Source organism: Pavona decussata, unplaced genomic scaffold, assembly GCF_977016875.1.
Source record: "Pavona decussata unplaced genomic scaffold, jaPavDecu1.1 SCAFFOLD_47, whole genome shotgun sequence".
Classification (NCBI taxonomy): Eukaryota; Metazoa; Cnidaria; class Anthozoa; order Scleractinia; family Agariciidae; genus Pavona; species Pavona decussata.
The window spans coordinates 1062303-1087500 of NW_028145469.1; the positions used below are offsets into that span (position 1 = coordinate 1062303).

Below are 25198 nucleotides of genomic sequence, written 5' to 3' on the forward strand. Positions count from 1 at the left end.
GTTCCACTGATTTCACGCTGCACCGTCCCTTTGAAACTTCCTAAAGGACACTCACAACTTCTTGATCCTCTTTTGACCGAAAACTCTCTTCCAATATAATTTGGTGGGGAAAAGTTAGATCCCACAATGCACTTTGAAATGAATATTCCACACTGTCAATTGCACTGGGCACTGGAGGCAGCTGTAAAAAGCCCCAAAAGCAACAACCTGAAGGCCTCCAAACACACACTCCAAGTTCCGAACATTTTGGGCAATATACTGAACAACGTCGAAAGTTCTTTTACTCAGCATAGATACTTCAGCGATGAAGAGTACCTCAGTTTCTCTTCATCTTCTGACACACTCCTGATTTGTTAGTACGTTTCTAAGCAAGTCTTCTTTGGATCCTCTGCACTGTCCTATCCCTGCAAATGAGTGGATGGTGCATGCAGGAAAGTTGTCATGGAGTGTGCATGCTATGCCTGTTGTGCATGTACAGGCAAAGCTGGTCTTTTTTCTTCTCAACACTTGAAGAATCTGTCTTCCAATAAAGGTTTGCCCACACCCAGCCATCCAACCAAAGTACACATTGTGCCCCTTGTTTACTAAGTCAAGAATGAGTTGCTGTTCTCTAGTGAGGTTAATTCTCATCTTTTTTTTTATATATTTTTCCTTTCATTTTGCAAATGATACTACATAGGGTGATTGATCCAAAACGTTTTTTCCGCATGTAGTAAGTTGTCTTCATGGGAGCCAAAGTTGAAATATAGTTTTAGTAATTCTAGCCAAATTTCACAACAGACAGCAGCCTTTAAACTCTCAACAGGGCAAATTTGGTCTCGAAAGAATTCAAACTCCTTCAGCTTTCTTTGAGTCCAAGCAGCCAGATTTTACATAAGTTTTCTATGTCTACGCAAAGTTTGACTTCATCTCGAAAACATAACTAAAATTCCTGATCTTCTTCTGAATTAAAGTAACTTGCCCTACAGGACTAGACTTGTAATGCCAATGTAAATCCAATCCCCCCCATGGCCATTAAAACTAACAACTACCATAATGCAAACAATGTTAAAACTCTTACCTTCTAAGTTTATGATCTATATACCCTTATGGCATTACATAATATAAAACAACAACATCAATGCCTTGTTTGCCAAGTTTGAAATTGTCATCATCGTTCTTGACAAGCAGCAGATACAATGCCTTTAAGTCCAGTAAAACTGCAAAAAAACAATATAACAATTTTAAGTAAATTGTTATTAATAAATTATTGCTGTTCTTTATTTAGTTTCACTCATCAAATGCTGTAGATTGTAAATAATAATCAGCAGTAAACAAGGTAAAGTCTCTATCAGGCGAAGTGGTGAACACCATTCAAGCTTATCTGGATTCCCACACCATAAGACCACAAGGGTTATTTCTTCTATCTCCCTCCCCCCCTCTCATGAGGTGCTATTGCTTTGCAGGGTTCCCCAGCATTAAATTTGCCAGTACCAGAGCTAGAGCTCAAACCCATACCGTTTGATTCAACAGTCCAGTTAAGTATTGGACCACAGCATCTCTCATATAAATTATAAGCAGACACACAAGCAGATACAGCGAAGAGAAAGACAGCAACAACACTTTTTGACTAATTTCAATCCCTTACCTTTAAACTTCACGAACTAAAATGCAGGTCAAAAGTAGTTGGGACACCTGTCCAATAATCATGTATTCCAGGTAAAGTTGGCTTTTTGGGGTCACAATTGGAGCGTACCACCCCCCTCCCCCCCAAACAATGTTGGAAGATGCAGATAAACAGTATTTTTGTTGAAATCTGTGTTGTAGTGTCAAATCTCAACATTGCTTGGGGGGGAGGGGGTGGGGGGAGATTATTTCAGTAGTATCTCGCTAAGTGTCCCAACACTTTTGACCTGCATTGTCTGAAAACGACTAGTTTAGAATCCGAAGCAATATCTAGAAATATCACAAGGGAGTCGTTTGAGGAATTTCAAGCTAGAGTTTTAAGAGCTTTTGATTGTATTTGTACTGAAACTATAGATAACACAATTGCCAGTTTGAACAAAAGGATAGAAGCTATCCTTGCCTCTAAAGGCGGTAGAACCAAATATTAATCACGCAATGCGGAACTGTGAAAACTGAACATGCTTTATTATTTACACTTCAGTATATTCTGTGAATTTCTAAAGCGTGTAAAGTGTAACTTCATTTTCATGCTATCTGAGGAAAATGCTTGTGTAAATTGTAATTGTCACTTTGTAAAACTCGTGACAATGAGAAGTTTATCACATGCGTGACATTTGCATTTTGTTGACGTAAAGAACTGAACATTACTCACTACAATACTCACTTTAAATAGTGGAGATTTATGCAAATTGAAAACATTTTACATTAAATGAACACAAATTTAGAAAGTATGTATGTTTTCTTTAGTTTGAAGAAACTATTTCTTTCATTATATGAGTTATTGCGCATTTTCAACTCAGTACTCAGTAAAAGCACAAGAAAAGAAAGCTATTAATTAGCTCTTTATATAAAACATTCAATTTACTGAGTAATGTTGTAAACTCTATTCAGACACGTTCCTTTGGAGCGCATTATACAACAATTGTTTTTATATACTCAACAAGAGTAGCCGGCCATAGTTTATTTTTAAACACTGTTCTTCATTGATGCGAAATGAATGCAAACGTTACTGAGTATTGTCGCGAGCATCATGTCGCCGTCAGTCAGCAATGTAAACATTGCTAGAATTCTCTAGAATGAATCGTGCAAAACAATGTCCACAGGGCGCGATTTCTCGCTGTTCACTCTGTGAAATGGGCTTCCAGAACCGGAAAAAAGACCATCTAATGTCCATCATGTTTGTGTTTGTCTGATCTATTGCACCGGCTCTAATGAAAACAATCCGCTTCGAGGTCTGATTTCGTGACATACTTGTAGGCGCTGTAATATGTATTGTGGCGGTCACTGAAATGAACTTCGATGTGGAATTTTTGGCTCAAGTATCTCTTTACTTGTAGCCATCTACCTCTCTTCTTCAGTTTTACCGCCATGTGAAAATGGTACTTGTTGAGATCGCCATCGGCATCGGTAGTGGCATGACCCTCCATGCTTACCACCCAGTGAGAGATTTTAATGTTAAAGCTATTCCATGCCTCTATTATCGCTTCGCCAAACGTCTCTCTACGGAACTTTTCAGTGTCTGCGCGACTGTACGTTATAATGTAAACAACTCTCTGGCTTTCTGAAGCCTCCATTTTCTCATTGAGGACAACACTCTAAAGAGCTTTCAGAGCCGCGCGCTCACAGTATAACACGATTTCTATGTAAACAACAGACCTTGTGGGCAGCGGATGGCATATCCGATTTAATAAACAAAACACCACGTTTTGAACTCTTTGAAAGTGAAATAAAGCTCATCGTTTCTTAAGCGTTACAACAGTGTGAACATGCAAGTTGTTATTTTTTACCCCGACTCACTGATCTGCATGGTATTCATTTGTCTATCTTTTTCCTGATATACACCTGTTGCGCCTTTCCCGTATCCATACTCTAATATGACAATACGAAAAGTGCGGCAATTGAAATTCCTCGTATATTGTTCACAAATATGTTCTTCTTGCTTACCAAACAAGAGTTCTCATAAGAAGCCCCGCTTTTCATCGACCAATAGGCCACAAACCTGATCTCTTTCAAATACTCACTTTCAGACAATGCAGGTCAAAAGTAGTTGGGACACCTGTCCAATAATCATGTATTCCAAGTAAAGTTGGCTTTTTGGGGTCACAATTGGAGCGTACCACCCCCCTCCCCCCCAAACAATGTTGGAAGATGCAGATAAACAGTATTTTTGTTGAAATCTGTGTTGTAGTGTCAAATCTCAACATTGCTTGGGGGGGAGGGGGTGGGGGGAGATTATTTCAGTAGTATCTCGCTAAGTGTCCCAACACTTTTGACCTGTATCGTAGGTTTCCCCATCCACAAAATTCCATATTTCTTTTCAGTGTGCCCTTTTGCCTGTTTACATTAGTAATTAGCTTTTTCAAGCTTTCTCTTGAGACAAAAACACATTTTTTTCAGATTAGGAAAGCTTGCACACAGACTTTCATTATATTATAAGTATTAAAGTCCCAAGTGTCCTTGGGAGAACTTCTGAGGACAGTGGCTACAGTGTATATTATCCAAAACTTACAGTAATATCAGCTACAATACTGCCTTTTGTGAGTTTCTTGGTAATGTGAGCATTAAATTATGATAATAAGTGTATAGTGTAACATTTAGAAATTCTACTAGCCTGAGCCTTCTTCAAGGAAATGGTCAACAAGGTGCTGCACACTGGTGACGACAAGGAGACTACATTGTATAACAGTGCATAGTATTCTCTAAGAGATTGTACTAGTCAGGAGCGGTTAGAAGTTGAGCTTGTAGCACTGTAGCACCCTTTGGTCACCTGTGGGCGCAGTCAAGTTGACAGCCACACAGAGAAAATAGTGGGGAAATTGTTTCAGTTTAGAGATTTTTTCCTTGTTGAAAATAATGCGCATACTCGTGGTCTATTTATTAGTAAATAGACTAGAATGGAAGAGCAAATCAAAATTTGAAGGTTTCAAATAGAACTTGTTGAGTGTCTACTAATTGGGCTGTTCCAGAAAAAATCCACACTCCCCCGACGGATGGGATTCTGGGAATTCTTGCACGAGGGGGGTCAAACTCTGGAAATTCAGGCGGGAGGGGGGTTGTACTTGAATAAGTCTTCTGCAAAGGTCATTTCGACTAATAGTTCACGCGATTCAAACATTAAGTTCGTTGACACTTCAGCGCTCTCAGACTCTGAAACTAGTAGGAATATTGTTCACATATTTCTCGCCTGACATAAATGATAATCTAAGTTCCTTCACAGGTCTTTTTATAGCAGAAAACGCGAACAACAAGATACTACAGAATGAGCCGTTGCAATGAAGAGTTTGAAACGCGTGACACATTTCTACTTGTACCCAGACCAGTGCGCCACCGTTTTGTAATTTCATGTTGCCCCGTTGAAATCTCGGTTGTTTGGCGTAATAATAATAATAATAATAAAGAGAAGAAAAACAACTGATTTACTATCACACCTTGGCACTTCATATTTTTGAGCTTTTTTTTTTTTTTCAAATATGTGTACAATTATCAGGTTAGTCTGCCTACTTCTCGGTTTTTTAAAACTTCAGCCAGATTCCCCTCTTAGTCCTTTAAGGAGGAACGTCAAATTCTAGCGTCGTTGTAACAAGGTTTGAGAAACGTAATCAGAATGATTTTTTTAGCTAAATAATGTCTCTCAAGTTTGCTTTGTCCCCTTTCGAGACCTCTGCAGCTGCAGTAGCTTCTGCTTTAACAGTTGTTTATTACTTACGGTCACAGTTTATTAAGTTTTCACCTTTACCAGAAAAAAGTGAACATTTAATGACAAAGACGTTTATTCGCAATGGTGCAACAAACATGTATAGTGTAACAATAAAAAAACAGTACCTTATTTTTTACCACTATGTTCCCAATATCTTTGTGGGTACGAAATTGCCTTGAAAATTTGTTCAATTTTGTACTGTGAACAACTTTGAATCATAACTCTTAGACAAAAACAACACTTTCACTAGTGAATAACTGTAGCCAAGATACTCTTTCTTGCTGTGCTCGTGCTGGCTTACAAAATTATTGTGTAAAATTATTTCTGACGCAAACTTAGAAAGGTATCGATCTTTAAAATTCATAAACTGGACATCTTTGCATCAAGTTCATAACCCCTTAACAAAAACATTACACATTTACTGGCAAATAATTGTAGCCAAGATATACTTTCTTGCTGCAATCATGCTGGCTTAGTAAATTGTTGTGTTAAATTATACCTGATCCAAACTTAGAAAGAAACCGATCTTAAAAAAAAACACGTGCTGTCATTAAGTTGTCTTTAACTACCATTCATCATCAAATCACCTGTCTGGCTAATATATATTGGCTTCTTCGCCGGAATTAATTTTTGCTAGTTCCTCAGCGGAGTCTCTGTGCTCCGTGATCGACAAGAACAAGGTTTGCTAAAGCTCAAGAATGCTGCAGTTGAAAAAATTGGAAATAGTGTAAAACTCGTAAAGAAATGTCTCCCGCCCCCTCCAAAAGGAGGAAGTACCAGGAGAGCATGGAAGAAGCAAAGCAAAGTAGAAAGACAACCCGGGAAAAACAAAAACCAAAGAAATTGTAAGAAAGCTGGGTGGCAGAAGAGTGAGATCTTATGACACAAGTAGGAGCCAGGATTCATGTGCTTTAGACTGAAAATAACCTTAAAGGAACCATTTTTAAATGAGCCTGGTACGAGGGGGAAGTGCAAGAATACGTCGATGATAACGATGTTATTTGCATACTTTACAAAGATGAAGAAATGTGACCGTTTTTGGGAAAACGGACACTAACGCTTTTTCGTTAAACGGTCAAAATAAACGGTGTTCAACGGATACTAAACGGTTAACTCAAGCTTTTAAACGGTTTCCATAACCGTGTAAACGGATAGCAAAAAATTTAAACGGTTGACCAAAGTCCAAAAACGGATAGGTCACACCGTTAAACGGTTGATTGAAGTCTATAAAAACGGACAGCTTAAACCGTTAAACGATTGACTCGGTGAGATCGCTTGAGGAAAAAATTAACAGTCCTACCGTGTTTAACAGATATCTTTGAGCGTAAACATGGAGCATAATAACTTGGTAGATAATAACTGAGATACATTCTGCGAACGAAAAAAGTACTGTCGCATCTGACGAACTGTAGTTGGGTTTCTTCAAAATTTATTTGTGCGCTGTATTCTATTTCTGGGCAAACTATTGCCGTTTTCGCGTGACATTACGTTTATTCTCTTCCCGGCAGTTTGTTGAAATAAGCACAATTTATAAAGGACAGTTTCGCTGCCGATATCTCAACCTGAACAGCTACTGCAAGAAATGCTTCAATTGCAAAAGCCGTAACCTCTGGAAACAAACAACCAGTGAATAATTATACATTGACAAGAAATTTTTCAAAAAAAGCGTACAACAGGCGCAACTAAAACTCTGAATACCGTCATGAAACCATAGCCATCGCAAATTATCCATCATCTTCTTTGTTTATTGTTGTTTTGTTTTTTGAAGTTGCACGAAACAACTTTGCATACGCAATGAACTGCAAATCACATGACCTTGTCGGAAGCCGACTCGTCTGGGTCTGAATAACGCCAGAAATGATTCGCTATCTAAAGAAGTTTGAGGTTTCAAGATGACACATTTTTTCGAACCTTTTTGTTTCAAAACATAGCTTCGTGTCCCATCACTATCAAAAGATAATGCGCTACAATGAAAACTTGACGGCAGCGTCGGTGCCTTGCGACTATTCTCAGGAAAAATTTCATTTCCCATAGCATTCTAAAAATAGCATGCCGCCTTCAAAGGGCATTTCCGATAAGGTACCTTACGCACTAGGTTGACAAAATTTGTTTGGCTCTGCTAAAAATCTCGACAATTTTTTTCTCCACCAAATTTTGAACTTGGTAATCGCGTACGCACTTGAAAACACCAAAATGTTTGATAACTACATGGTGTCAATCACGTTAAAATCGAACACCTTCCTTAAGCTTCCGTTCGCGGGAAAGCATGTTTACATGTGAAAATGTTGCCTCGGCGTATTTTTGCTTGTATTTTTTTTTCGTTCTTCAAGTCATTTAATTTTCTCAATAGCAGAATCACGGTCGCCGAATGAATGGCTTCATCGGCTCTCAATGCTTTATGTTTGTCCAAGCCGATACTTTAATTTTTTTGTCGTTTGTTCAAGGATGCGACGATTACTCGGCCACTCGCTTTCTATAAACACGGACAAAAAATCGTTGTTCTACAGTTCAGGTTCCGGCGAGTATTGAGTGATTGTTAGCTTGATAGTTCTGCTCCAGGGTTAAGTTTAAACAGCTGCTGGTTTTCTTTTTAAACGGATAAGCAAACCGTTTAAATGTTTTCCTTAGAGCGTTAAACGGATGCAAATTTTTTTAAACGAATGAGCAAACTGTTTAAACGTTTTCCGAAAAGCGTTAAACCGTTAGAATTTTTTTTAAACGGATGCGCAAACCGTTTAAACGGATGTAAACAGATGGTAAACGGTTTCGCCGTTTAAACGGAAAAGCTTAGTGTCCGTTTTCCCAAAGAAGATCACAAATGTTTACATCTTCAAGGACCAAAAACCTCTTTGACTTGAACGTTACTGTTGCTTTGGCCAAGGGGCTAATAAACTTAAAGCGGGGAAAAACATAATTAAAATAAACTGATAGTACAATGGAACCTCGTTGGAGGCGCAGTGGTGTAGTGGTTAGTGTGTCGGACTTTCGCCACGTCAGCAAGTTGTTCCAGGGCAGCCAAGAGGGAGTGATTATCGATCAAAGGGGAAGGACGGCCAGCAAGTTGTCGTATAGTGACAAACGCATGCTCCACACTGTTTTGACTAGTTGCCTTTTGACTAGTTGCCTTTGAAGGGTATCCACCTTAGAAGAGAGGGTTTTGAGGTCCTGAAGATGACAAGGAAAGGTCGAGCTCACCCCACTAGCTAAGGACAAAGTGCAAGCGAGGTCATCCCAGTCGTTGAAACAGAATAGAACAAAAGTTGAGCAAGATCACCCCAGTCGCTCCATAATTACTAGAACAAAATTTGAGCAAGATCACCCCAGTCGCTCCACACACACACTACAACAAAACTTGAGCGAGGTCACCCCAGTCGCTCCATAAAAACTAGAACTAAAATTTGATCGAAGTCACCCTAGTTGCTCCATAAATACAAGAACAAAATTTGAGCGAGGTCATCCCAGTTGCTCACAAAAAAGTAGAACAAACTTTGAGTGAGGTCACCCAAGTCACTCCACACAAACTAGAACAACATTTGAGCGAGGTCACTCCAGTCGCTTCATAAAAACTAGAACAAAAATTTGATCAAGGTCACCCCAGTTGCTCCATAAATACAAGAACAAAATTTGAGCGAGGTCATCCCAGTTGCTCCACAAAAAACTAGAACAAACTTTGAGTGAGGTCACCCAAGTCGCTCCACACAAACTAGATCAAAATTTGAGCGAGGTTAACCCAGTTGCTCCATACAAACCAGAACAAAATTTGAGCGAGGTCATCCCAGTTGCTCCGCAAAAAATTAGAACAAAATTTGAGCGAGGTCACCCCAGTCACTCCACACAAAGTAGAACAAAACTTAAGCGAGGTCACCTCAGTCGCTCTGCAAAAAACTAGAACAAAATTTGAGGGAGGTCACCCCAGTCACTCCACACAAAGTAGAACAAAACTTAAGGTCACCCCAGTCACTCCATACAAACCACAACAAAATTTGAGTGATGTCAACCCAGACGCTCCATAAAAGCAAGAACAAAATTACCTAATGCACAAGAGATTGGCAAACAAGGAACAAAAACAATCATAAGACGTTATCATTCAATGCCATTCTTTTGTTCTTGGTAAAATTTTATTTTCATTTGTTTCAACTTCATTTCCATACATTATCATATCTGAAGACCTAAAGTCAATGGAACTGTAAAACTAAACCACAACATGCACATATGAACACGCATGTCAATCAAGTGACTGAAATCCTAGTTTTTCCAGTACAAAAATAGGCAAATTTCAGTTCTGATTTGACCCCTTAAGTGTCATTTCATTTGCTATTTATCATGCATACAGAAGGCATTTGTTCTAAGCTTTCTAGCAATGATATGAAACATATAAATAAAGATCACCCTCCCACCCTCCCACCCTCCCACCCTCCCCTTCACTTGGTTATCATAAAACAGGTACATTCATAACATGCATAGGGGTTCTGTGCAAGGATACAAAACCAACAGCTGTAAAATCGATAATTCCAAAAATACCTTTTGAATTCATTTCCTGATACTTTGTGCCAGATGTCAAGGGAATGGAATATGTCTGCGAAGTCTTGAGCTACAGTATACAATGACAACAAAATAGGCATTGTGAAATAACTTAAGTGTACAGTGCTTATGCAGGGCGAAATAAAACAATAATTATTGATAGCATTTCTATAAACTAGTTGACTGCAATGAAGCACAAACCTTACATGCTTGTTCTACATCTAAATTATTACATGATATTTTTCACTGCACAATTGTTTCAAGATGTTAGGAAACCATACGCAACAATCATTGCCTCTTGAATTGGCCAAAAATCTTCTTTCAGCAGTCCTTTACAGTGTTTTAATAAAATAATTTAAGTAAACTTACATGCAAAGTACTGTGTCTGAACATTTCATGTAACAAAGTATTTGGTGATAATTACCTACAAGTTTTTTTAATGATGAGGAGGCATCAGTGCAAACGTCTGTGACCTTAGCTACATTTTTTAGCCTTTCCAGTGCATTTTTAAGAGCTTTCGTTTCCATGGTGCTTGAGTTCATGCCAACATGATGCTTATCCATAACCTCCACCTCCAAAATGTACCCTGTCACGACTTTCAATAGGAAGTAACAAAGATTCTTCGCTGAAAAGCCAGGCCAATCACATTGTGAAGTAATACAATGAATGTGATTGACCAGTAATTTCAACAGAGTAAATAAACTAGATTACTTGAAGGACAATAGTTGTTTTTTTGTTGTTGTTGTTTTTTTATTGATACATATCCAAGAGGTAGTCTCAGAACATGTTTAGAAAAGGACAACTGACCATTGAAATCCATGACGCATCACCTGGGAGGTGTTTTATCACAGTAAATTTCCCTGACTTAAATTTTTTGAGCACACATGTTTTGCCTTTTTTGACTATTCACATATCGTACTGCTCTTAATGATGAATGTTTGGGTAGCCTCCCACGCAGACGTCCTTAGGAGTTCGTCACATGTGACGTATGGCATTCATTACTGCTCAAAACACTTTGAGCACATTGTGGATGTGCAAACACCTCCTGTACGTCCAGGAGGTCATGTTACTGTCACAAATGTTACGACGTAATCCTTGCGCATCATGTCAACGTCTCGTGAATGTCAAAAACGCGTGTCAACAAAACACGCTGTTAATTTTATTTTGTCAAATTACGACGTAAAATTCAAAGCGCATCTTATTTACGTTGTGATCACACGACGTAAACTTATCGCAAAATCTCGACGTAATAGTACAGACTTAATTCACTGTATCTGAAGGTAAACTTACAACATTTGTTGTATTAAGAGTACGACGTAAAAGTACCACGTTCAATTTAGTGAGTAATTTCACATCGTAATTATTACGTCGTTAACTTAATAAGTTGAAAAGAGTGTCATTCTCGAAGTCAACATTCTGAATGTTTAATAAGTTAACATTCTGAATGTCTAATAAGTTAATATTCTGAATGTTTAATAAGTTAACATTCTGAATGTCTAAGAAGTTAATATTCTGAATGTTTAATAAGTTAACATTCAGAATGTGTAGTAAGTTAACATTCTCAATGTCTAATAAGTTAACATTTTGAATGTTTCATAAGTTAACATTCTCAATGTTTAATAAGTTAACAGTTTGAGTGAATCATTTTTAGTTCGCCATATTTCAAATCAAGGCTACAAAATGCACAATGGACCTTCATAGAAGAAATGATATGTGCATTTATTTTAATGATAGACATCGAAATATCAACAATGTAACTGAGTACTTCGATCACAATTGACATTAAATGGCGCTTAATTGATTAATATTTACAGGGGGATAGAAGGCTATAGAGCGCCCAATGGACCTTAGCTTCATAGCAGAAATTGAATGTGTAAGCGCGATAATCAATTATATAGAGAAGAGTGTTTATTAGAAAAATTCCTTTTGGAACCAGATCGAAACACAAGAAACTTCATAACTGAAACAAAATGGTGCCTTATTGATATTTACATGGAAATAAAAATAAAATATTTATTTTGCACTTCTAATTGCAAAAAAAATGTCAAACTGTTTCTAGAAAATGTATCTAAAGTTACTATAAACAATTATGTACAATAAGAACAAAATTTCTATATTGCAGGACAATCTTTTGTTGTCCGAAATTAACACATGGTTTTCACTAGAGGCACCGTAGTTCTTATCGTATTATACTAAATTTCAGTTAAGGCCCGCCAAGCGTTCCCATCATTAGCGGAAAATTTTTTTCCAATAATTGTATCAGTTATTGACAGAAATAAAGGCTAAGTGAACATCACAGATTTATTGGGTGCTCAGTCTAGTCTCAAACATTCCGAGAGTGAAGGCAGCCCCGGGAGCCATGCCACAGCCAGGCGACTCTCTCTCCTGAAAGTGTTTGCAAAGGATGAATAGGAAAGACGGGACGGAGCCTCCCAAAAGGAGAAGGACGGATTCCAGGGACAAGGGGGCTCGGGAGCACGGGCCACAGCCAAGACCCCTGCCCCCCTCTCCCCCCTCCCGCTCAGACGAGAACTACAATCATCTCAGGGTATGCAATCGATGGAATCGATAATTCATGATCATCGATATCAATCGATACCACTAGATATCAATTAATCTATTGATATTGATAATCGATGACCAACTGTTTGCACTTCTAATTGCGAAAAATGTCAAACTATTTCTTGATCATGTATCTAAAGATTATGTACAATAAAAACAAATTTCTATGTTCCAGGACAATCCTTTGTTGTCTGAAGTTAACACCTGGTTTTCACGAGAGACGCAAGCACAAACGCAAGCATAAAAATGCTTTTTTACCGGGAAAACGGCCTCAACCCAAGGATAGACACAAGCGAAAAATTTTTTCTTTGCTTGTGTTTGCGTCCCGTTCGATTTGATTGTGCTTCTGGCTCCACTGTAGTAATACTGACCGGCAGTTATTGTACATAGATCAACAATAAATAAAGGCTAAGTGAACATCACAGATTTGTTAGCCGCTCTGCCCAATCCTTAACGTCCCGAGAGCGAGGGCAGCCCAGGGAACCATGCCACAGCCAGGCGGCTCTCGCTTTAAAAGTGTTTGCAAAGAATGAATAGAAAAGGGCCGGAGCCCCAAAAAGGAAAGAATGGCGGATTCCAGGGATGACGGGGGTCTGCGAGCACGGGCCACAGTTTGAAGTTTGAAACGACGCAGGGGAATAACACAACAGATTTTTATATGTCTCTTTACATGTGCCTCAGAGATGAATGATAATTGTTTCGTTTTACTCCCCTAAGCCTTGTTGAGAAGCTAGAATTTTAATATATCGAGATTGGTCTACTAACAAACCCAAAAAACATATGAGGGAGGAACCTCTCTACTGAAGTAGCTGGATGGTTACTTGGATGTTAAGCGCTCCATCTTCGTCTACATAGCGCGCCTTTGCCTCGTCCAATGGCAGAAATTCCTCCCATCCCAGTAGTTCGTTCTGCTGTAGCTACTGTGTTTGTGGTGTTCGTTTCAAAAACACCTCCCTGCCATTCCGCAGTGCAACACTGTCATATGTAAAATATACCCAGAATATTGGCTTTTAACAACGTATTTCAGCGGTGACTATGTTGTTGATGGTTATTATTATTAGTATTATTAGTATTATTATTATTATTATTATTTGCATGGATAAATTACTTTTTGGGAATTGTTTACTCAAAGAATGTTAAAGGGTTTAGTAACACAGGTCCTAGCATTTATAGAAGCATACCTCAGATTGAGGCAAAGAGGAGTTGTCCCTTCACAGGAAACGAATACTCCCGAGCCCCCGGCGGCAGACATCTTTGGCACCAAAATTGTTCTCAAACAAGAGAATAATGGACTTTTGATGCCCACTGCCAGGTGCATGTTATGGGCCAAATTTCTAAAATTTGAAACTTTCCAAGTGAAGGCCATCACTTGGGATGGTTTCAGTGTTGGTGGCACCTGAAATTACAACGTAATTGCCATTATTCAGTTTGACAATATAACACTCGATGTAACTTTTTCACCAAAATACCGTATTTACTCGTGTATAAGTCGACCTTTTGTGACCAAAAAATCAGCCCAAAAAATCGCCCTCGACTTATACATGAGTCATACACAAAAACCTGACCAAGAAACCCAAGAAATTAGCATAACAATTACTTGAAGTCCGTTAGGAAAACCGAGTTTACAAAACCAGTTCTAATTGTGTTCGAGTATTGACAGTTTTCGGTGCATTCTTCGTCAACAAAAATGAAATATAAATGAATATTACGTGGTTGAAACACAAACCTACTGGAGATGTTTCTGCTGTGTCTTCTTATACATAGAGCAGACATTTTTCTCAGAGCTTTGCTGCCGTTTACGGTGCTGAACGTTCGTTTACATCAAACGATTACAGGAGCTTAGTGACCTGGCAAATGCTGTTGTCTCGCGCGGGCTTTTTTGTTACGCGCGTGGACCAATTATATTACTGTAACCAAAGGCTTGTTATGCTTGTTACGCGCTCGAGCCATTTACAATGCAGTACACGAGCACATTTGTTTACTTTGTTGTTAGCAACCAGAAAAAGACCAATTACGTTGCAACTATAGGTTAACAAGAAAACAAAACCTACTTGTAAGTGTCTTAGGCTACATTGTTAACAAGGTCTTGACCACGTTACTTCTCACCTGATTACGAGTTTACGAAGATGTCCTCAAAACGTATGAAATATTCCGCTAAGTTTAAGCTACAAGTCGTTAAGTTCGCACAGGAGTCAAACAACTGTGCAGCAGGCCGTGAATTCTGCGTCAATGAAAAGTTGGTTCGCGACTGGCGAAAGCAAGTCGAGAAACTGAAGTGCATGCCGAAGAACAAATGCAGCAACCGCGGGAAACCGTGCAAGTGGCCCGAGTTAGAAGACAAGCTTCTCTGTTGGATTGAAGAGCAAAGGCAGAGTGGCTACATTGTCACCCGCAACATGATCATCATCAAGGCGCAGGCAATGGCCGCTGAATTGCAGATAACCGGGTTCCTGGCTTCCAACTGCTGGTGTACAAACTTCCTTCGCCGGAAGAACCTTGCTCTTCGACAGAAGACGAAAATCGCACAAAAGCTCCCAGAAGATCTCGACCAGAAGATCACAAGCTTCCACAGCTACGTTATCAACCGCAGAAAGAAGGAAAATTACGAACTTGTTCACATCGGGAACATGGACGAAACTCCTGTCTGGTTTGACATGCCATCGGCCAGAACCGTTAATGCAAAGGGCGCAAAAACCGTGTTGGTTAACACAACTGGCCACGAGAAGTCACGGTTCACTGTCGTACTTGCGTGCCTGGCAGACGGAACAAAGCTAAAACCCATGGTGATTTTCAAACGAAAGACCATGCCAAAAGAGAACTTTCCACCTGGAATCCTCGTACACTGTCATCCGAAGGGGTGGATGGACGAAGCTGGAATGAAGCTGTGGGTAGAGAAAGTATGGCGATCACGACCCGGCGGTCTTCTGAGAAAGAAAAGTCTCCTTGTTTGGGACTCCTTCCAAGCTCATCTTGTCGACCCAGTGAAGCGAGCAGTGCGCCAGACAAACACCGACATCGCTGTAATCCCAGGTGGTTTAACCAGCATTCTTCAACCGCTAGACGTTTCCCTAAACAAGCCTTTTAAAGATCGTCTCCGTGAGCGATGGAACAACTGGATGATCGAAGGCCAGAAGAGCTTCACTCCTGCTGGAAACATGAGAGCAGCATCGCTTCCCACTGTATGTTCGTGGGTCCTGGATGCCTGGCGTAGCATTCCGGCCAAGATGGTAGCCCGATCCTTCAAGAAGTGCGGCATTTCCAATTCGATGGATGGCACAGAGGATGAAATTCTCTGGGAGGAAACTGAAGATGTACCTACCACTTCAGTTGATGAGGAAGATGAAGATGAAGGCGTTTATGCAGACCACCTAACATCAGAAGAGTGGCAGAACTTGTTTGGCGAGAGCGATGATGAAGAATTCGCCGGCTTTGAGTGAGCAGGGACTGTGCTTACTCTACAAACGGCTCCTTTAGGAGCCACCAAGTTAACAAAAGTCAATGACCAACAAAGAGTTGTGTTTTTATTTATTCTCTTTATTTATTTCCTCCCCTGCCCTGTTCTTTCTTTCTTTTTCTGCGATATTGCCTCGCGCGCGCAAACTTCGGAAAGCACGTGGAGCTACCTTAGTTACCAGTACTCCTCAAATTTGTAGTTTGGTTACCAAGTTTTCCAAGATGGCGGTGTTTTCATCGAGCGATCCTTCGAAGCTCTTCGGCTTTCCTTCGGTCTTCTTAATCTCCTTTCAAACTCAACATTGAGATAAAGGTTAGTTAAATGCAAGAAGATTTCATTTTCAATGCTATTTACTTCAAAATATCGTAAATTACTTCTCAAGTAAGTCAACGTGCTTGTGTGTGCGTAAATCCGACAATCGTGATGATATAAACAAGTGCTAATAAACTTCACAGCACACGATTACATTTTGCACTGCAGTTTTATTTATTCACCATGTTTACAGTACATTCTCAGAAATAAGAGATTAACTTTTTGGGAAACTTCTTTCGCTCTGAAATTTTCTTCTTTAGCCAGAAATGATGAAAATCCGATTTTTGACCTTGAAAATGGGGGGTCGACTTATACACGAGTTCGACTTATACACGAGTAAATACGGTAATAGAGATAGTTTACTGCACTTTGTTACTTACATTATTGAAATTGTTTGACATTCTGTCTACCATCAGCAAGTCCACGTGGGCTGTTGCCTCCCTTGCCAAATGACCCGCGAGATCCTCCCATCTAACCTTCTCTAGGCAAGTTGGCACTGTACAGGCTACAAATGCTCGCTGACAGGCTAAAGCAATGTGGCCATTCAATTGCACCCTGGGAACATGTTTGAGACCTATGTTACCACACAGAGCCACTATTGCATGAGACGTTCTTCACTCTGTATTTTTTTGATGTTCAAAATAGGTTTAACCAGGCTGGAGATCTTTAACTTCAACAAATAAAATGAATTAAAACAATTCACTGTAGTCGTGTGATGCGGCCCCTATAATATCTGTAAGGAAAATAAATTGGTAAAAACTGTTGATGTTGTCCTCTTTGCAGATGCTGTATAAGTGTTTGTTTTTTGTTTTGTTTTATTTATTTTATTTTTTTATTCTTTTGTTTTTGCAAATATTTATAGTCTACCTTGAGAAAAATAAAGTGCAAACGATCTGCAATATAGATTTACTTTCTTGGCAAATGTTAGTGACACGAATGACAATGGATACGTTTATCTGTGTTTGCCGCTCATTGTTTTCATTTCCTAGGCAAACCTAGAAAAAATTTTTGTGTAAGTGTCAATAGTCGTAATTATTTTCATTATCCTCATCTACAAACTCGTTTTTTTTTAATTATTTTTTTAATTGCTTTTTGTTTTTAACATGAAGGCAAATCTATTCAACGTTTGCTGTTTGCCGTAAATGCGATTTTCAGTCTCTACTAATAATTGATACGCACCAAGGTATTGCAACATGGTTGCAATTAAACGGGCACATTATCGGTGCCCATTGACATCCATATGCCTGGTGGTCATTTTGTTGGCTTATGGGAAGCTGAATACCACAATGTGGGCAGTTGTCTGGCTTCATAGTACATGTGGCCAAATGTGGATTCAACTACGACCACGCCACAGCCAGGGTGTGGACAGTGTACGGGCTCCTGGAGACACTCCTGTTTGTGGATGTTGGTCCTGTCCAGGGCACCAGTCCATGAGAAACCCAAATCTTTTCGAGGGCAGAAAATCTGCATAAACTCTACCACCCTGTCGAAAGCAATGATGTTCCTCAAGTCTGAGGCTTGTAGGGATTGTCTTCTGACAGGGCAGCTCCCGTTGTTATGGGTATTAACCCACCGGTCTATGCAGGTTTTACAGAAAAGATGACCCTCTTTACAGGCCAGAGCCTCCTTGATGACGTAGCAGCCTTAAAAGAGAAAGAGACAATTTTTTTATTCCTTTGTGTTAAAACACACTTGAAGGTGATGAGACATTAAAAACGTATTTAAAAGCCCACCCACACCAGTTTTAGCCGTATTACAAATATTGGTTTGTTAGAACATTTTTTTTTTTCACTGACTGAGGCTGAACTTTCTTAAAACTTTTTTAAGGTGTCCCTGTCTCCCTTGAGTTTTTTCAATAGCTCCCAAGTGCACTGATGATGCGAGCTGTGGTAATGTGGATCCCTCAAACTCATAATACTGCAGTTGATTTTTAACTTGAACACAATTGACTTCCTGTCAACAAAAAGGACGTTGCCGCCCACGTGCTGAGAGAAGGACATGTAGAATATGACACTGACTTCGCCATATGGCTTTGGTGCGCATTCCTATACGGACCTACTCATTCCCCTGTCAATATCCCTGTATCGCTATGCCTCAACTTAGCAATCGCAAGAAAATAGCCGTAATTGGCTGGAAAAAAAGTATTGGTGTCAAAATGCACAGACACGCTGCACGTGGTGTATTCAAATGTTTTACATTAAATTAGGGAAAGCACTCTTCTATATTCCAGTGGTTTTGCATCAAAGAAAGAACACGTCCTGATAGATATATAGTTTATCTGTGGATTCTTTGTTTTGTTTTTTGTTTTTTTTCAAATAAATATTATTACATAAAAGCCACAGAATGTGGGTTGAATTTTCACATAATTGCAAAGCATCAGATTGCAAAGGATTTTACTTTTACATTTCCCTGGAAAGGAGAGACTAAAATTTTAGTAAAGATTGATCTAAATGTCGTTCTGTTGTCTAAGATACCTCTATTTTCCCTTTCAATGTCCTTAATATCTCAGTTCAATACGTATAGCAATGTAGAAGTTCACTCACCAAATCGGGGTGATTGGTCTGGAGCGACAGTAATCTTCTAATAACTGAAACCGTAGACAAGAGCAGCAAAAGCAATCTATTTCAACAAAACCGGCTTTGAACTCACAACAAAAAAATAAAATCATCTGATCATTCCAAAAAAGTGCCAGCTGAGCTTCACATAAGGTAACAGCTGTTTCACAATAAAGTGTGTCTTCTTTAGTTATATGTTATTAACTAGTTTTTTGTTTAAAACTTATATAGCAAAAGAGTCATTCTTATGTTGTATGCAAAAGAATCTTCTGCTGAACAAATTTAAAATAATTGCAAATCGGTCAATGGTCGCTTAAGTTACGAAAGTTAATGCCGTTAAAAAAGGAGCCAAATATTTATAGTGTGACATTCACATTGTGGCATTGTGCACTACCTTCCTGAGAAACCCATACCCATCCCATGGAAGGTCATTGGAAATTCATAGGGGGAGGGGGGGGGGTCTTAAAAGTTAAAATTTTAGAGGGAAACCCATATTTATAATACCACTAAGTAAAGTATATAGCATGTCTCAATGACTAGCTATAGTCCATTAACGTTAAATTATTTCTCGTAACAAGAACATCTAAAAGCGTGACTATATATTATACCTAAACATTTCCTTACACTGGATCTCACTCAGATCAGCAATATTTGGTCTCTTGTCAAGGGTTTGAGTCTCTCCAAACCCCGCTTTAAGAAACAACAAATCGAGGTCTTCTTCATCACTTGAGTCTGAACTGCTGTTATTATCGTACAACAAAACCGTGAGGAGGTCTCTGAAGTCTCTCCTTAGGCGAGATAACACATAAATTTAGTATTTTTCATCTGAAAATACGATGAAAGTTGAAAAAGGAAGTTTACCTCCCGTGCAGCCGCCACGTTTGTTTTTGCTGGATTTCCCATGATGTGTTGCGTCTAAATGGACCCGAATCTTAAATGCACAAAAAAAAGGTTACCACAAACGGCAAACTTCAAACCGCGGTTTGCAGTCCGTGGGAAACTTCGATCTTAAGGTGTCTATTGTGTAGGGTCTCCAGCATCTCCTGGATGGCTGGTTGGTCTGCTACAAACTGTAAGGCATGCTTTACCATGCAATCCTTGGTAAAGGTGACAGATAACACTATGATGAGTTCCGGAAATGATGACCACCACCAATTCTAAGGCAAAGAATAAATCTACAACATACTAACCATCTTTCCAACGAATCGATCTGTGGTGTGTCCTAAGAACCAAGGCAGATCATAACACTTTTGAGTTAAAAAGTTCTGATCCAGATACATGCTATTTTCGATTATTAAAGGGCTATGTGTAATTGTTCACAAGTCAGAGTTCTTTAATTCACAACTGAGAATGCTAAACAAACCGGCTGTGATAAAATCTCAGTGAAACAAAGCTGTTATGTTTTCATTTTTGCTTACAAAGTTTTGCGATCATTTTCACTAAATATCGTTCTTAGATGAGCAAATTTTACTTACAGTGTCCGCCATGGCCAAATGCCCCTCCAGATAGGTTCCTAGCTCCTCCAGGAAATCAGCAACTTGGCTGTCTGAGAATGTGGGCTGCAAAATGAAATATTTGATAAACTTACAAGACTGTTTTATGTTCAAGGCTAATCCCAAAATACTGCGTTGTAGCCAAAAGTTAACATAGGAAATTAAGCCGCATTACCATCATTAACTCTTCTGGTTCTGATCGGGTTAACATGGTAAACTCAGTGCGAATCTAACGTGGACGATTCACACTGGACTGTGACCTCTCGTCCCCAGAGTGCGGCAGTTCGACAAAAAGAAACCACGATAATTCTTCCAAGCGGTTGCTACATAAGATTGTCTGTGCGCACTCAGTTCTACGTCAGAAACAAAATGGTGGCTCGTTGTGCGAAATGTGGAAACTCTTAGCCTTTGAAACTTCTACCATGTTCTAGTGGCTGACGATGGTTGATGAAGACATGACATGACTATTATTGGCGTCATTTTTAGGAAGAAATCAAACAAATCTTATAAACAAACATATTTAAGTACATGCGTGTGGGTTGTCCGAATGACACCCGCCCCTTGCAAAATTCATTCAGATTCTTTAATATAACTTAACCTAAGTTCATGCGGGGACGTGTGGGTTGTCCGAATGACACCCGCCCCTTGCAAAATTCATTCAGATTCTTTAATATAACTTAACCTAAGTACATGCGCGGAGATGTGGGTTGTCTGAATGACACCCACCCCTTGAAAAATACATTCAGATTCTTTAATAACCAACCTAAGTACATGCGGGGACGTGTGGGTTGTCCGAATGACACCCGACCCTTGAAAAATACATTCAGATTTGTTAATAACTAACCTAAGTACATGCGGGGACATGTGGGTTGTCCAAATGACACCGGACCCTTGAAAAATACATTCAGATTCTTACAACTGACCCTAATTGCAATTATCTAATCTTAAACTAGTGACAAAAAATGGAAATTATTTGATCCTAAACCAGTAACAAACTAATTGAAACTATTTGATCGTAAACTAGCGACAAACTAATTGAAATGATTTGATCCTAAACTACTGACAAATTAATTTCATTTTTTGGTCTTAAACAAACGAGAAACAAATTGAAATGATTTGATCCTAAACTAATGACAAACAAATTGAATTTTTTTGGGCTTAAACTAGCAAGAAACAAATTGAAATTATTCGATCTTAAACTAGTGACAAACTCATTGAAATTTACCGAGGGATTCGCATAAATGGGATTTTTTGGCATTAGTTGCCCCTGAGGATGCTGGTACTTGTACATGTACCCATATAGGCATCTATTTAAACTTGTTTCCTTGTTTTTTTGTTAAATACTCGCCCTTGCTCGGTTAGAAGAACAAGGGGTTCAGTTACTTTCATTTTCTTAAGTTGTTCATGAGTGCACTGTTGAGATGGAGAAGTGTTTGTGATTGTATCGCACGATTCTTGTATGGAAGTTGATATTCTGACCACTTTCTTTGCAGCTTCTTGTTTTCCACCTTCCAACCAATATGACTCCTTCCTTTTCAAATTTGGTCACTTTTCTCTTTCGCAATCCCTGAGCCCCTCCTGCAGTTTCTCTAACAATAGGAGGTTCTTTGCTGTGTCCCAACGGTTTATTTCTCGGTGGAATTACCTCCTAAAGTCATCGTTCTTTTTTTCAACACCTATGAAAATAACCAAACTCGTAAATAGTTATTTATTACTTTAACATCTCCATAATTAAATTTGATTAAATGTACACTGTATAAATAGGAATAAGCACAGGTTTTTCCTTGTTCCCGGTTGTTTGTTCCCAACTCCTGATAACTCAAACCTTTTTCTATTTTCCATAAACATTTTGTTAGGAAGAGTCATGGAAACCTACCACTGAATTAATATTGATCAAGTTATGATTTTGTTACACTTCTTGATTCTTAGCAAAAGTCTAATTTAAAAGAAATACCTTGTCCACTGAAAATTCTAAGGCTTCCATGTTGTCTGAGCATAAGTGAGATGTGATGAATGAGGATGTGCACGTATGGTGTGATTATGACAGTGTTTTTGTACCCAGGTCCAGCGTCAGACATAGCAACCATCTGTTTACCCCAGTTTAATGCCTGCAAAAACAAACCATAGCAAAAGTTATTAAACTTGATGAAGGGGTGTAATGATTACTTGCTCCGAAGAATGCATACCAGGAAAATGTATATATCAAATAATATAAAATATATCAGTATTTTCAGACATCAACTAACGTTTGTCTCAAATTCTGTTATCCCATCATCTGTTAATGTGGTATTCAGGGAGTCTAACAGCTCTCTAAAATTCTGAAAATAAGAAAAAAAGTATGTTTTAGGGGATTCATGTTAAATTAGCATAAGGCATGGCAGAAATCAACACATTGGACCAACGGATCAAATCAAGACAGTGATAAGCATGTGTTTGAATGTCTTTCACTCAATGCTTACTTTTGACCAGAATGTGATCTGTCATCAGCTTTTTCAAAACAAGGCCAAACTGCATGGGTGTGTTAAATTTATATTTCATTCACTTTCTTTTGGACTAAACTATTGTTAGAAGTTTGTATGCTTACAATCCAAAGATCCTTTGTGGCTTCAATCTTGTTCTCTGGGAGAAACTTGTAGAGCAGTTCAGGTAGTTTCCTTAGTAGCACTCGTTTCTCACCACCAAGAAGAGATGTCCACTCCCACTTGTTGTCTTTCCGGTACACACTAAATGAAATACCCAAGGATTGACGGTGGCCAGGAACTCCTTTAGGTGGATGGTGTCCTTATCTTTGGGTGGTTTGTCTTTGTTGTCATCCTGAAAGACATACATGTATATTAGGTGTTTTACCTATCTCCATTCTAATGTTGTTGCATTAATCTTATACGCTGTAGCTTAGTATACAGCTATTTCAATTAACGTTGTCGGATTAAAATCAAGCTAAAAGACAAGACCGCAATGTTTTGTGGGATTATTTTTTATGAATAATTTCATCAAAATCATCCCTGCACGTGCAGGTCATTGTACTGCTAATTACAACCTATTGTTTTCTCCAGGCGTGACTGATTTTGATGAATTTATTCATAAAAATCCCACGTAAACTTTTGGTCTTGTCTTAAAGCTTTTAGCTTTGATCCGACAACGTTAATTGAAATAGCTGTATTCTCAAATTGTAATGTATGATTCAAAATGGAGAATGCTGTGATTATTAGGGGACATATTGTGCAATTGTAACAAATGGGCAACAATAGTCTTTTTATCTCTAGGAGCAGTTTAGCTTTGTGATATTGAAGGTCACAACACTGTCATTGTTTAGTGGATCTGTACAGGCCCGCAAATGATCCCCGGACCAGAAATGATCCCCAAAGTGGACCGCAAATGATCCCCGGATGGGAAATGATCCCCAAATTGGACCACAAATGATCCCCGACCGGATTTCGTCGCCTCATCAATAAATATAGAATGGAATGGACTCGGGAATTTGGACACTGTATTTAAACTTTACAAACTTAATTTTTTTCTTATAACGCAGCAATCATTTTATTTAAACGCTTTGCATGCAAATTTTTTTTAGTTTAAAAATTATAGTGTAGCTGCTAAGTGCAAATAAAAAGAAAATCAATTGTCCTATAAACTGGAACATACATGTATATTTTTAACTTGTACGATTACAACGCCAAAAATGGGTACGAATTGTACGAAATTTTTTTTTAATAAGGCTAAAAATATGAAATGAATCTTACCAGTACAACCAAAAGGCCGTTAACTGGATAAAATATTGTTTTTGTTATTTCTTCGATACATCTGTGAAACTCAAGATCAAATGAGAACCAGAGGAGACGAGAATTTAAATACTCTATGCAAACACAACAAAAATATAAGGCGGGTCATTGATGACTTAAACAATTTTTTTTTTTAAAAAAAGAAGACTGAAATTGAATTGCCTGTTTAATGATGGTGAATCTCGCCCGCTATCGTCGCCTTTTACTCTTAGTCGGATCTTAGTCTTAAAGTGCCCGTGTGTTAATAATAAATAATAAAATAAATATTTTCTCACCTGAATTTACGCGTTTCATCCAAATCGAATATTTTTTTCTTCTCCGGACTTTTTTGCGGTATGTGTTGATTCGTATACAAATAAAAATAAAAAACAATAATAATAATAATAATAATAATAATAATAATAATAATAATAATAATAATAATAATAATGATAATAATAATAATGCAAGGTCACTTTAAGCATAACTATCTAAGTCGTCCAAAACTGATGTCATCGTGTAAATATGCTAATATAATTTCGGGCTAATACGACTCCCAGTCTTCCTTTAAACAATTTTCGCCAAAGACTCTGTCTCCGGCATAGACCTGCATGAGTCTTTACTTAAAGACCCAGTATTGACCATTAGGCATTGCGCGTGTCTGTTTTTGTTTTGGTTTTCACGAGAGCGAGGCAACCATTGTTTCTTAGATCGACGGTGTGGAAGGGAATTTTGGTCGGCCATCACAGCTTCTGTTGAGTAAATTTTTTGGGAAAACTTGTGGCATGGAAAGGTCAATCTCAATTTCTGAATTGTACCCAGAAAATGGTGTTGCTGTTGTAAATGCTTACGGGTCGGTTATTGAAGACAACGAAGATCACGTCGATGAAAGCACAACGGAGGTTTGTTGATACGACACCGTGATGGAAATATCCTCTCTTCGGTTTGGATTTCGAAACTCTGATCTGACCTGTTTTGTTTGCTAATATCGATCTAAATTGACCCTATAAATTTCAGGATCGAACGTACTGCGACTGGAAAGGTCAGTGTGCCAGGAAAAAAGGAAGAGGCTCCCGTAAATGTTGCGAGATGAATCTGAAATGCCACGACCTTTGTGCATGTGACAAAGGGGAATGCAAAAATAAGGTAAAGTTTTACCTGACTTACGAAGCATGAATACA

The 25198-nt window shown here is 38.7% G+C and overlaps 3 pseudogenes across 1 annotated transcript in view; 1 reads left to right on the forward strand and 2 right to left on the reverse strand.

Annotated features, from left to right (window-relative positions):
- LOC146482157 (uncharacterized) overlaps positions 1-9702 on the reverse strand; it is a 28143-nt pseudogene extending 18441 nt beyond the window's left edge.
- A 3540-nt stretch (positions 9703-13242) lies between these two features.
- Positions 13243-23088, reverse strand: LOC146482160 (uncharacterized; annotated as a pseudogene).
- A 1350-nt stretch (positions 23089-24438) lies between these two features.
- LOC146482161 (P2X purinoceptor 7-like) overlaps positions 24439-25198 on the forward strand; it is a 2453-nt pseudogene continuing 1693 nt past the window's right edge. The window contains exon 1 of the transcript XR_014864171.1: positions 24439-25163. The product of XR_014864171.1 is annotated as a P2X purinoceptor 7-like (transcript). The remainder of the gene's footprint in view (positions 25164-25198) is intronic.